General features: G+C 44.7%; 15 non-coding genes across 15 annotated transcripts; 13 read left to right on the top strand and 2 right to left on the bottom strand.

Moving 5' to 3' along the window:
• Nucleotides 1-108: 108 nt before the first annotated feature.
• Nucleotides 109-181, bottom strand: trnaa-agc (transfer RNA alanine (anticodon AGC)). Its single transcript has one exon. It is a non-coding gene; the product is annotated as a tRNA-Ala (tRNA).
• A 94-nt stretch (nucleotides 182-275) lies between these two features.
• On the top strand, nucleotides 276-347 carry trnap-agg (transfer RNA proline (anticodon AGG)). The gene has a single exon. It is a non-coding gene; the product is annotated as a tRNA-Pro (tRNA).
• A 1,165-nt stretch (nucleotides 348-1,512) lies between these two features.
• On the top strand, nucleotides 1,513-1,584 carry trnap-ugg (transfer RNA proline (anticodon UGG)). The gene has a single exon. It is a non-coding gene; the product is annotated as a tRNA-Pro (tRNA).
• Nucleotides 1,585-1,662: 78 nt separating this feature from the next.
• On the top strand, nucleotides 1,663-1,736 carry trnai-aau (transfer RNA isoleucine (anticodon AAU)). Its single transcript has one exon. It is a non-coding gene; the product is annotated as a tRNA-Ile (tRNA).
• An 80-nt stretch (nucleotides 1,737-1,816) lies between these two features.
• Nucleotides 1,817-1,889, top strand: trnaf-gaa (transfer RNA phenylalanine (anticodon GAA)). Its single transcript has one exon. It is a non-coding gene; the product is annotated as a tRNA-Phe (tRNA).
• A 95-nt stretch (nucleotides 1,890-1,984) lies between these two features.
• On the top strand, nucleotides 1,985-2,056 carry trnaq-cug (transfer RNA glutamine (anticodon CUG)). The gene has a single exon. It is a non-coding gene; the product is annotated as a tRNA-Gln (tRNA).
• Nucleotides 2,057-4,210: 2,154 nt separating this feature from the next.
• Nucleotides 4,211-4,282, top strand: trnap-ugg (transfer RNA proline (anticodon UGG)). Its single transcript has one exon. It is a non-coding gene; the product is annotated as a tRNA-Pro (tRNA).
• Nucleotides 4,283-4,360: 78 nt separating this feature from the next.
• Nucleotides 4,361-4,434, top strand: trnai-aau (transfer RNA isoleucine (anticodon AAU)). The gene has a single exon. It is a non-coding gene; the product is annotated as a tRNA-Ile (tRNA).
• An 80-nt stretch (nucleotides 4,435-4,514) lies between these two features.
• trnaf-gaa (transfer RNA phenylalanine (anticodon GAA)) lies at nucleotides 4,515-4,587 on the top strand. Its single transcript has one exon. It is a non-coding gene; the product is annotated as a tRNA-Phe (tRNA).
• A 95-nt stretch (nucleotides 4,588-4,682) lies between these two features.
• Nucleotides 4,683-4,754, top strand: trnaq-cug (transfer RNA glutamine (anticodon CUG)). The gene has a single exon. It is a non-coding gene; the product is annotated as a tRNA-Gln (tRNA).
• Nucleotides 4,755-5,316: 562 nt separating this feature from the next.
• trnaa-agc (transfer RNA alanine (anticodon AGC)) lies at nucleotides 5,317-5,389 on the bottom strand. The gene has a single exon. It is a non-coding gene; the product is annotated as a tRNA-Ala (tRNA).
• A 1,511-nt stretch (nucleotides 5,390-6,900) lies between these two features.
• Nucleotides 6,901-6,972, top strand: trnap-ugg (transfer RNA proline (anticodon UGG)). The gene has a single exon. It is a non-coding gene; the product is annotated as a tRNA-Pro (tRNA).
• A 1,014-nt stretch (nucleotides 6,973-7,986) lies between these two features.
• On the top strand, nucleotides 7,987-8,058 carry trnap-agg (transfer RNA proline (anticodon AGG)). Its single transcript has one exon. It is a non-coding gene; the product is annotated as a tRNA-Pro (tRNA).
• Nucleotides 8,059-8,624: 566 nt separating this feature from the next.
• Nucleotides 8,625-8,696, top strand: trnap-cgg (transfer RNA proline (anticodon CGG)). Its single transcript has one exon. It is a non-coding gene; the product is annotated as a tRNA-Pro (tRNA).
• Nucleotides 8,697-9,104: 408 nt separating this feature from the next.
• On the top strand, nucleotides 9,105-9,176 carry trnaq-uug (transfer RNA glutamine (anticodon UUG)). Its single transcript has one exon. It is a non-coding gene; the product is annotated as a tRNA-Gln (tRNA).
• Nucleotides 9,177-12,983: the final 3,807 nt, after the last annotated feature.

Below are 12,983 nucleotides of genomic sequence, written 5' to 3'. Positions count from 1 at the left end.
CTTTGTGAAATAACATCTGTATCGGAGACGTTCATGTGTGGACCCAATGTGAAGCTTCACGCTTCCGGTCTGTGACATCAGAGCAATTAACAACAAACCACAATCACGTGGAGAATGCGGGCATCGATCCCGCTACCTCTCGCATGCTAAGCGAGCGCTCTACCATTTGAGCTAATTCCCCTACCTCTGTCTTGTGAATGCTTTGGCTTGTTGGAAGCTGGCTGCTATGTGGTGGGAAAATGTTTGCCAGGGGGGCGGGGTGGCACGCATTGAGTGGCTCGTTGGTCTAGGGGTATGATTCTCGCTTAGGGTGCGAGAGGTCCCGGGTTCAAATCCCGGACGAGCCCCTCTTTAGACTCGTCCCTCGGAGCTTTAACCCACAACGCCCCTGTGTATGGCAATATTGGCAGTTATTGCAGTTATTGGCAATTGACTCAACCTGAAAAATGACCCAGGCTATTTGTCCTACTCCCTCCTGGCCGGGAAAGGCACATCATCCTGGCCACTGGGTAGGTACCCTGAGGTGCCTGGAGCTATGATACTTAAATATACAACCAGGCTAGTGATGCATGGTGTCCAATTTAGTTACCGGATGATTTATCAGAATTTTCTCTTAAAATCTAAGATCAACACTTGGAAAATGCGATATGGACATGGCTTCTAAGATGTTACTTGACGTTAAAACTACACTAAGTGTTGGGATGCCCCTTTTAATAAAGGTGTTTGGGCCGACACAGTTGCCACCCCAAACAGAGCACAGCTGCCTCACAGCAAGAAGGTCCCCTGTTCAAGCCCTGGCTGGGTCAGGAGGCCTCTCTGTTTGGGGTGTACATGTTCTCCTTCAGTCAGCATGGAATTACTCTGGGCATTGCGTTATTTGGTTTCCTTAAACAGTCCAAAAACAACAGACACGTTGATCTATACACACACACACACACACACAAACCGAGGGAAGGGCAATTTGACATCTCCAATTCACGTAACCTGCATTTCTGACTTTGCCAAAAACCAGTTCTCGCCATGAATATAGCCATAGATTAAAAATAAATGAACATATTTATCTATTCCAGTTTCTCCAATCAAAACAAATATTAATGCTATACCTTACAGACCATGTCAAATAATTTTGTTTCCATCTATGTTGCAACAGTTTTGCAAAGGACTTTTTCTGTGCTGAAATGACTGTGACCCTGTGAACAAATCATTGATGGGTTTGGGTGATGAGTGTTTTGCTCAGACCCTGTAATCCATAACAAAGGTGTTCAGCTGGGTTCAGGTCCGAGATTTATGCAGACCAGTCGAGTTCTCTCACACCATTTCAAATATTAAGCAATAAGCATGTACTTATATCGATAAGTGCTTATTTTGACACCAGCCCAACACTAGGGCTCATTGTGGCTAAACAGAGGAGCAGGACCAAACAGGCCCAGCCCAAGGAACTGCTTGAGGAAGCTGGTGACTGTGTTGTGGTCACATGTTTCCCAGTGGCACGGCAAAAAGACAGCACGGCTTGGCTCGTTGGTCTAGGGGTATGATTCTCGCTTTGGGTGCGAGAGGTCCCGGGTTCAAATCCCGGACGAGCCCTTGTTTAGCTTTGCTTCTTGATGCTGCTACACTGTGGAACATTCATGTCAGTCTTGGCAGAGACAGGAGCTGTTCTGTGGCCGGTTAGCTCAGTTGGTTAGAGCGTGGTGCTAATAACGCCAAGGTCGCGGGTTCGATCCCCGTACGGGCCAAGGTTTCTCTTTGCCTCCTTTTGCCGACTGCTATATTGCTGTGATTTGTGATGAAAATTCCTGCCGGGAGCATCTTTGTGGCCGAAATAGCTCAGTTGGGAGAGCGTTAGACTGAAGATCTAAAGGTCCCTGGTTCGATCCCGGGTTTCGGCATTGATGGCAGCCTTTTGAGAGTTTGTTTAACTGAAGCTCCCTATCCGAGTGTCCTTTTCTCCGTGACCCAGTGGGTCAGGCGCTAACGAAAGAGTGGTTCCATGGTGTAATGGTTAGCACTCTGGACTCTGAATCCAGCGATCTGAGTTCAAATCTCGGTGGGACCTGTAAGAGTTTTTGGGTATCCAAGGGAACAGCGTTTGTTACCCCAAAACAATCCCCCTGCCCTTTAAGCCTTTTTACCAGAGCACTCAGGCTCTAGACAAAAATGAGTTAGTTCAAGCAACATTGAGCACTTTTTCTGATCACCCTGGCGGTGGGCCAACAACTCACAAGTCGCAAAATTGCAGCAAACACAAGGACATTACAATGAAGCAAATTAAACATGTACGAAAACATAGAATAAATGAAAAATGCATTGACGTTTAGGACAAAGGAAACACACAGCTCATGTGTACAGGCCAAAGGAAACACACAGCTCTTGTGTACAATCTGACAATGAAATGCATTAAAAAGACTTACCAGAAATGACACGAAGACAAATGAACATTGAAAGAAAATGATTCCAATTTTAAATGGCAACAAAATGCTCTTGGAGTGTTAAGCTCCTGCTCCATGTTGCTTTGTGAAATAACATCTGTATCGGAGACGTTCATGTGTGGACCCAATGTGAAGCTTCACGCTTCCGGTCTGTGACATCAGAGCAATTAACAACAAACCACAATCACGTGGAGAATGCGGGCATCGATCCCGCTACCTCTCGCATGCTAAGCAAGCGCTCTACCATTTGAGCTAATTCCCCTACCTCTGTCTTGTGAATGCTTTGGCTTGTTGGAAGCTGGCTGCTATGTGGTGGGAAAATGTTTCCCAGGGGGGCGGGGTGGCACACTTTGAGTGGCTCGTTGGTCTAGGGGTATGATTCTCGCTTAGGGTGCGAGAGGTCCCTGGTTCAAATCCCGGACGAGCCCCTCTTTAGACTCGTCCCTCGGAGCTTTAACCCACAACGCCCCTGTGTATGGCAATATTGGCAGGAAAGGAATGGAATGTCAACGAGAAACCCGCAAAGGACGTCAGGGACTCTCAGCGACACCTCCGCCTTTGGTCTTGTCAGGTCGAAACCGTGTCCGAGGTCGTCTTTTGTTTGTTAACCCCTAGACGATCCCCCTACCTTTTAAGCTTTCTACCGGAGGGCTTGCTGTTTTAACAAGCGATGAGTTGATTTCAAACAACACAATTGACTCAACCTGAAAAATGACCCAGGCTATTTGTCCTACTCCCTCCTGGCCGGGAAAGGCACATCATCCTGGCCACTGGGTAGGTACCCTGAGGTGCCTGGAGCTATGATACTTAAATATACAACCAGGCTAGTGATGCTTGGTGTCCAATTTAGTTACCGGATGATTTATCAGAATTTTCTCTTAAAATATAAGATCAACACTTGGAAAATGCGATAAGGACATGGCTTCTAAGATGTTACTTGACGTTAAAACTACACTAAGTGTTGGGATGCCCCTTTTAATAAAGGTGTTTGGGCCGACACAGTTGCCACCCCAAACAGAGCACAGCTGCCTCACAGCAAGAAGGTCCCCTGTTCAAGCCCTGGCTGGGTCAGGAGGCCTCTCTGTTTGGGGTGTACATGTTCTCCTTCAGTCAGCATGGAATTACTCTGGGCACTGCGTTATTTGGTTTCCTTAAACAGTCCAAAAACAACAGACACGTTGATCTATACACACACACACACACACACACACAAACCGAGGGAAGGGCAATTTGACATCTCCAATTCACGTAACCTGCATTTCTGACTTTGCCAAAAACCAGTTCTCGCCATGAATATAGCCATAGATTAAAAATAAATGAACATATTTATCTATTCCAGTTTCTCCAATCAAAACAAATATTAATGCTATACCTTACAGACCATGTCAAATAATTTTGTTTCCATCTATGTTGCAACAGTTTTGCAAAGGACTTTTTCTGTGCTGAAATGACTGTGACCCTGTGAACAAATCATTGATGGGTTTGGGTGATGAGTGTTTTGCTCAGACCCTGTAATCCATAACAAAGGTGTTCAGCTGGGTTCAGGTCCGAGATTTATGCAGACCAGTCGAGTTCTCTCACACCATTTCAAATATTAAGCAATAAGCATGTACTTATATCGATAAGTGCTTATTTTGACACCAGCCCAACACTAGGGCTCATTGTGGCTAAACAGAGGAGCAGGACCAAACAGGCCCAGCCCAAGGAACTGCTTGAGGAAGCTGGTGACTGTGTTGTGGTCACATGTTTCCCAGTGGCACGGCAAAAAGACAGCACGGCTTGGCTCGTTGGTCTAGGGGTATGATTCTCGCTTTGGGTGCGAGAGGTCCCGGGTTCAAATCCGGGACGAGCCCTTGTTTAGCTTTGCTTCTTGATGCTGCTACACTGTGGAACATTCATGTCAGTCTTGGCAGAGACAGGAGCTGTTCCGTGGCCGGTTAGCTCAGTTGGTTAGAGCGTGGTGCTAATAACGCCAAGGTCGCGGGTTCGATCCCCGTACGGGCCAAGGTTTCTCTTTGCCTCCTTTTGCCGACTGCTATATTGCTGTGATTTGTGATGAAAATTCCTGCTGGGAGCATCTTTGTGGCCGAAATAGCTCAGTTGGGAGAGCGTTAGACTGAAGATCTAAAGGTCCCTGGTTCGATCCCGGGTTTTGGCATTGATGGCAGCCTTTTGAGAGTTTGTTTAACTGAAGCTCCCTATCCGAGTGTCCTTTTCTCCGTGACCCAGTGGGTCAGGCGCTAACGAAAGAGTGGTTCCATGGTGTAATGGTTAGCACTCTGGACTCTGAATCCAGCGATCCGAGTTCAAATCTCGGTGGGACCTGTAAGAGTTTTTGGGTATCCAAGGGAACAGCGTTTGTTACCCCAAAACAATCCCCCTGCCCTTTAAGCCTTTTTACCAGAGCACTCAGGCTCTAGACAAAAATGAGTTAGTTCAAGCAACATTGAGCACTTTTTCTGATCACCCTGGCGGTGGGCCAACAACTCACAAGTCGCAAAATTGCAGCAAACACAAGGACATTACAATGAAGCAAATTAAACATGTACGAAAACATAGAATAAATGAAAAATGCATTGACGTTTAGGACAAAGGAAACACACAGCTCATGTGTACAGGCCAAAGGAAACACACAGCTCTTGTGTACAATCTGACAATGAAATGCAATAAAAAGACTTACCAGAAATGACACGAAGACAAATGAACATTGAAAGAAAATGATTCCAATTTTAAATGGCAACAAAATGCTCTTGGAGTGTTAAGCTCCTGCTCCATGTTGCTTTGTGAAATAACATCTGTATCGGAGACGTTCATGTGTGGACCCAATGTGAAGCTTCACGCTTCCGGTCTGTGACATCAGAGCAATTAACAACAAACCACAATCACGTGGAGAATGCGGGCATCGATCCCGCTACCTCTCGCATGCTAAGCGAGCGCTCTACCATTTGAGCTAATTCCCCAACCTCTTTCTTGTGAATGCTTTGGCTTGTTGGAAGCTGGCTGCTATGTGGTGGGAAAATGTTTCCCAGGGGGGCGGGGTGGCACGCTTTGAGTGGCTCGTTGGTCTAGGGGTATGATTCTCGCTTAGGGTGCGAGAAGTCCCGGGTTCAGATCCCGGACGAGCCCCTCTTTAGACTCGTCCCTCGGAGCTTTAACCCACAACGCCCCTGTGGATGGCAATATTGGCAGGAAAGGAATGGAATGTCAACGAGAAACCCGCAAAGGACGTCAGGGACTCTCAGCGACACCTCCGCCTTTGGTCTTGTCAGGTCGAAACCGTGTCCGAGGTCGTCTTTTGTTTGTTAACCCCTAGACTATCCCCCTACCCTTTAAGCTTTCTACCGGAGGGCTTGCTGTTTTAACAAGCGATGAGTTGATTTCAAACAACACAATTGACTCAACCTGAAAAATGACCCAGGCTATTTGTCCTACTCCCTCCTGGCCGGGAAAGGCACATCATCCTGGCCACTGGGTAGGTACCCTGAGGTGCCTGGAGCTATGATACTTAAATATACAACCAGGCTAGTGATTCATGGTGTCCAATTTAGTTACCGGATGATTTATCAGAATTTTCTCTTAAAATCTAAGATCAACACTTGGAAAATGCGATAAGGACATGGCTTCTAAGATGTTACTTGACGTTAAAACTACACTAAGTGTTGGGATGCCCCTTTTAATAAAGGTGTTTGGGCCGACACAGTTGCCACCCCAAACAGAGCACAGCTGCCTCACAGCAAGAAGGTCCCCTGTTCAAGCCCTGGCTGGGTCAGGAGGCCTCTCTGTTTGGGGTGTACATGTTCTCCTTCAGTCAGCATGGAATTACTCTGGGCACTGCGTTATTTGGTTTCCTTAAACAGTCCAAAAACAACAGACACGTTGATCTATACACACACACACACACAAACCGAGGGAAGGGCAATTTGACATCTCCAATTTACGTAACCTGCATTTCTGACTTTGCCAAAAACCAGTTCTCGCCATGAATATAGCCATAGATTAAAAATAAATGAACATATTTATCTATTCCAGTTTCTCCAATCAAAACAAATATTAATGTTATACCTTACAGACCATGTCAAATAATTTTGTTTCCATCTATGTTGCAACAGTTTTGCAAAGGACTTTTTCTGTGCTGAAATGACTGTGACCCTGTGAACAAATCATTGATGGGTTTGGGTGATGAGTGTTTTGCTCAGACCCTGTAATCCATAACAAAGGTGTTCAGCTGGGTTCAGGTCCGAGATTTATGCAGACCAGTCGAGTTCTCTCACACCATTTCAAATATTAAGCAATAAGCATGTACTTATATCGATAAGTGCTTATTTTGACACCAGCCCAACACTAGGGCTCATTGTGGCTAAACAGAGGAGCAGGACCAAACAGGCCCAGCCCAAGGAACTGCTTGAGGAAGCTGGTGACTGTGTTGTGGTCACATGTTTCGCAGTGGCACGGCAAAAAGACAGCACGGCTTGGCTCGTTGGTCTAGGGGTATGATTCTCGCTTTGGGTGCGAGAGGTCCCGGGTTCAAATCCCGGACGAGCCCTTGTTTAGCTTTGCTTCTTGATGCTGCTACACTGTGGAACATTCATGTCAGTCTTGGCAGAGACAGGAGCTGTTCCGTGGCCGGTTATCTCAGTTGGTTAGAGCACGGGTTTCGGCATTGATGGCAGCCTTTTGAGAGTTTGTTTAACTGAAGCTCCCTATCCGAGTGTCCTTTTCTCCGTTACCCAGTGGGTCAGGCGCTAACGAAAGAGTGGTTCCATGGTGTAATGGTTAGCACTCTGGACTCTGAATCCAGTGATCGGAGTTCAAATGTCGTTGGGACCTGTAAGAGTTTTTGGGTATCCAAGGGAACAGCGTTTGTTACCCCAAAACAATCCACCTGCCCTTTAAGCCTTTTTACCAGAGCACTCAGGCTCTAGACAAAAATGAGTTAGTTCAAGCAACATTGAACACTTTTTCTGATCACCCTGGCGGTGGGCCAACAACTCACAAGTCGCAAAATTTCAGCAAACACAAGGACATTACAATAAAGCAAATTAAACATGTACGAAAACATAGAATAAATGAAAAATGCATTGACGTTTAGGACAAAGGAAACACACAGCTCATGTGTACAGGCCAAAGGAAACACACAGCTCTTGTGTACAATCTGACAATGAAATGCATTAAAAAGACTTACCAGAAATGACACGAAGACAAATGAACATTGAAAGAAAATGATTCCAATTTTAAATGGCAACAAAATGCTCTTGGAGTGTTAAGCTCCTGCTCCATGTTGCTTTGTGAAATAACATCCGTATCGGAGACGTTCATGTGTGGACCCAATGTGAAGCTTCATGCTTCCGGTCTGTGACATCAGAGCAATTAACAACAAACCACAATCACGTGGAGAATGCGGGCATCGATCCCGCTACTTCTCGCATGCTAAGCGAGCGCTCTACCATTTGAGCTAATTCCCCTACCTCTGTCTTGTGAATGCTTTGGCATGTTGGAAGCTGGCTGCTATGGTGTTGGGAAAATGTTTCCCAGGGGGGCGTGGTGGCACGCTTTGAGTGGCTCGTTGGTCTAGGGGTATGATTCTCGCTTAGGGTGCGAGAGGTCCCGGGTTCAAATCCCGGACGAGCCCCTCTTTAGACTCGTCCCTACACGCTTTAACCCACAACGCCGCTGTGTATGGCAATATTGGCAGGAAAGGAATGGAATGTCAATGAGAAACCCGCAAAGGACGTCAGGGACTCTCAGTGACACCTCCGCCTTTGGTCTTGTCAGGTTCAAATCCCGGACGAGCCCTTGTTTAGCTTTGCTTCTTGATGCTGCTACACTGTGGAACATTCATGTCAGTCTTGGCAGAGACAGGAGCTGTTCCGTGGCCGGTTAGCTCAGTTGGTTAGAGCGTGGGGCTAATAACACCAAGGTCGCGGGTTCAATCCCCGCAAAATGTAAGATCTGGAGCCAAAGAGAAGCCCTTTTCTGCAAGTGTGAACGGCAAAAACACCCATGGAGAGGGCACGCCTCGGTTCTGTAACATCAGAGCAATTAACAACAAGCACATCACGTGGAGAATGCATAGAATGCTCTCCCATTTGAGCTAAGTCCCCTTATGCCTAAAACGCCTGACTGCTTTGGCTTGTTGGAAGCTGGCTGTTACTTGGTGGAAAAATCTTTCCCAGGGGGCCGTGGAGCTCCACAATTGGCTCGTTGGTCTAGGGGTATGATTCTCGCTTCGGGTGCGAGAGGTCCCGAGTTCAAATCCCGGACGAGCCCGTCTACAGGTTTCCTTCTTGATGCTGCTACCCTGTGGAACAGTCATGTCGATCGTGACAGGGAGTTACATAGTTCCACGTGCAGTTCCGTGGCCGGTTAAAGCGTGGTGCTAATAACGCCAAGGTTGCGGGTACGAGCCAAGTGCTTTTTCTCCACTTCGTCTTGTTGACTGTTACAGTGCTTTGATTTGTCATGGAAATTCCCGCAGGCCAGTCAGCTGTTGCCGAAATAACTCAGTTGGGGCAGCGTTACACTGGAGATCTAAAGGTCCCTGGTTCAATCTCGGGGTTTGGCAATGCGGGACGCATTGTGAATTTTCGTTGGCGGGTTCACAGCAGTTTATTTACAATCCCTGTCCGAGTGTCCTATTCTCCGTGAACCAGTGGGTCATGTGTCAAAAAGAAGTGTGGTTCCATGGTGTAATGGTTAGCACTCTGGACTTTGAATCCAGCGATCCGAGTTCAGATCTCGGTGGTACCTGTCTGCCTTTTGGGGTCTCCAAGCAAAACCATGTCCAAGGGTACAGTGTTCGTTACCCCCCAAAACAAGCCTCAGCCCTTTAAGCCGTTCAACCAGAGCACTCACGTTGAAAACAAAAATTGAGTAAATTCAAGAAACATTAAGCACTTTTTCTGTTTACATTGACGGTAGGCCAATAAAACACAAAATGCCAAATTTTAAAAAACACACGCACATTACAAGGAAGGAAATTAAACATTTACAATACTTTAGGATAAATTAAAAAAATGCATCAACGTTTAGGCCAAATGGTACACAGAGCTCATGTGTACAGGCCAAATGAAACTGAATGGGTTTACAATAAAATGCAATAAAATAACTTACCAGAAAGGACAGGAGGACAAATGAACATTGAAAGAAAATGATTCCAATTTTAAATGGCAACCAAATGCTCTTTGAATGTAAAGCTCTTGCTCCATGTTGCTTTGTGAAATAACATACATATAGGAGACGTTCATGTGTTTGCTCAGGTGCCATACTGAGGACCGACACTTGGACCTGTTGGCTTTTTAAGGCAAAATGTAAGAGGAGGACCCAATGTGAAGCAATTCTCCTGCAAGTGTGACCAGCAAAAGCTCCCACATGGAGGGCACAATTGTGGAGAATGCGGGCATCGATCCCTACTGCTTCCCACCGAGTGAGCCAAAGTTAGCCCGCATGAGCCAATCGTGTTTCTTCCAGTGGCTTACTTTTGACCAATCACGTTTCTCCCTGTGGCTTACTTTTGACCAATCACGTTTCTCCCTGTTGCTTACTTTTGACGAATCACGTTTCTCTTCTGTGGCTTACTTTTGACCAATCGCGTTTCACTCCCATGGCTTACTTTGGACCAATCGCGCGTTCCTCTCCTGTGGCTCACTTTTGACCAATTGCGTTTCTCTCCTGAGGTTAACTTTTTAACCAATCACCGGCAGCTATTATTATCATCTTTGAGTTAGCGATAGGTAAGTCTTGTTTACTTTGTTAACTTTGTTATTGAATATCGGTCATTATTTGTTAATATAATGTGTATATGTTTGGGAAATTAAACTTCCCTTACGAAAAAGAAGTAAACTTCAAGTTCATTTTATTAAGTATACTTAAGTAATGTTGGAGTATAGTTTTAAGTATACTTTATGTAGTAAGTGTACTAACATGTCTAGTAGTAAACTTGTAAGTGTACTGCTTGAATACCGCTTGGGACTAAATTGGCCCACTTTTAGTATATAAAAGTATACTTCTAAGTGTACTATAAGTGTAAGAGTAGTCAACTTTAAGTGTACAACTAGTGCACAATTAGTTCTTCATTTGTACTGCAAGTGAACTCATGAGTATACTAGTAGTTTTCTAGACTTATACTTCAAGTGTACATGCAAATGTTTGTTAGATTACTCTTAGTAAACTAGTAGGTTACTCATTTTGTGCTGCAGGTATACTTCCAAATGTTCTTTTAATATACTTTTAGTTAACTAGTAGTTTACTAGTCATATACTGAAAGTGTACATGCAAGTGTTCTGTTAGTGTACTCTTAGTAAACTAGTAGGTTACTTATTGTATACTGCTTGTGTAACAAAGCACTTTGACACTGAGGATCCATCTGCAGGTTTTTATTAAACACTCATATTCCAACAGGCAAGGTCAAACAACAGCAATGTCAGGCAGGCAAACCGCTCAGCAATGACAGCCGGTACAAATCAAGACTTTGCACTAACTGAATGTTTCCAGAGAGTTTATATAGGCTGTCCAATGAGTTTCAGGTGGCAGAGTAATCAGTCCAGGTATGCGGGATTATGGGAAATGGAGTCCAGAACGAAAGTAAATATTCAGGGGATTCAGCCATATATATAGATATATATATATATATATATATATGTGGCAGTATGCATCTACATAAGGGGTTAAACTGTGATCTGTTACTCTGAGGAAGCCTCATTACGTATAGTATAAAAGGGGTGAACTTGTGCCACCCGGATGTGCGTCATCTAAGCGTTACCGTTTCTGGGTGACTGTGCGCCACCCGGATCTGCGTCATCTAAGCGTTGCAGTTGTGTGTGTGCCGGTGTATCGTGGCTTGAGAGGTAAGGCTGTAAGCTGCTAATTATACGGTGGCTTTTGGCTGTTTTACGACATCAATCCTATTCTTTTATAGTGGACTGAGGAAATGCAAAGCGTGTATGTAATCCGACACGTCTCTTAACTGGGTTAATCTGTGCGGCGATCGCCATTCACGGAGGTATGCCCTTTTAACTGTGGCACATTATGTATTGGGTAAGTGTTTGGTTAGTTATGTTTTCTGTATGTGTTTGTCTTTAGACGCCTGGAGCGTGTTGTGGTGGGCTGATGGACTGCTGTAATTCCGATTCATTCATTGTGCTGCTGCGGGTTGCGCTGTGTTGCTTCCTCCGCTATGTGTGTGCGTTGTTCACTTTGGGCTGCGGTCCGTGTGAACCTCGATTAAGGTAACGAAGTGGTGATTTCGCTTTGCTGGTCTCTCAACGGCCCGTGGTTGTGGACGGCTTCGTTAACCCGTCGTTTTCGGAACAGCCCTCCATACCTGACTGTCTGTGGTAAATTCTGTGCCAGTTGGCTAATGTACTGTTTCAAAGTGTATTCCTTCCTCCACTAACGTACGATTCCCTCAACGTCTACTTTGCAGTAACCACTATGGGGTATTTCTTTAAAAGTTGAATTGTGATACAGTTTTTCTTTTCTTTCATTTGTTTGGTTGTTTAACTGTATGCATTCAGCAAAGTTAGTATAATTTGTATTCTTTTGTTGTAATTTTTTTTATTTTATTTTATTTTATTTGTATATGTATCTTCATACACACCTGCGGCGTCTGCCGGCTTGCAAGCTGTATTGACGCTCTCTTTGTCCCCGGTGTGGCTTTTCTTAGCTTGTTGCAGCCTGCTAAGGGTAAGGTGCAATGGTGCCTGTCATACCTGAATGTATGCAAGTTGTCTCGTATTAACTGTGAAACCTGGTCCTAACTGTGATTAACTGTCTGGCTTGCAAGGGGTAGATTTCTAGATCGTTTTTGCATCCAGCTGTGAGGGTTTTGGTTACCGCTTTACAAGTTGACTAATGGTGTGTGTGTGTGTGTGTTTTATGATTGAAATTGTGTATTCTTTTTTTTGTTTCTTTGTTTTAGAATTGGGGCGGCAGACAGCAGAAGTCTTAGGAGTTGTGTCCTCTTACATCCGGTGGTGGTATTCTTCACTGATTGCCGTGCTCCATTTGAGGTGCAGTGTATCTGTGCTGTGTGCACGTGTGGTGGATGTGACTTTGCTGTGTCTTTTTCTCTTCATTCTAGATAGGAGAATTCGGGACTTGTTCCTGAGAGGAGCTGAATGCCGATCCCCAATTTGTGTGCGTGTGGTTGTGAATTGAAATTTATATTGTTATTGTGTCCGTGATGTACTTAGTGCATCTTTGTTTTATTGCAAAATAAATAAATTTATTTTTATATACAAGTTGTGTCTCATACCTGACCCCACCGAACTGAACCTGTGAGCTTTATTTTGGTTTAGATCAATTCCCCTATAAATTAACTCGGGGTGGCGTAGTCGGTCTTATATGGGCTTCTGATTTGATTGCCCTTTCCCAATTATTCCTGTTCGCCACATATATATATACAACCTCAAATCAGAAAAAGTTGGGACACTGTAGAAATTGTGAGTAAAAAAGGAATGGAATAATTTACAAATCTCATAAACTTATATTTTATTCACAATAGAATATAGATAACATATCAAATGTTGAAAGTGAGTATATAATATATAAATAATA

The sequence above is a fragment of the Misgurnus anguillicaudatus genome, chromosome 20 (assembly GCF_027580225.2).
Source record: "Misgurnus anguillicaudatus chromosome 20, ASM2758022v2, whole genome shotgun sequence".
Taxonomy (NCBI): domain Eukaryota; kingdom Metazoa; phylum Chordata; class Actinopteri; order Cypriniformes; family Cobitidae; genus Misgurnus; species Misgurnus anguillicaudatus.
The sequence above is the reverse complement of the archived record's forward strand: the minus strand, read 5'-3'. Positions and strand labels throughout refer to the sequence as shown.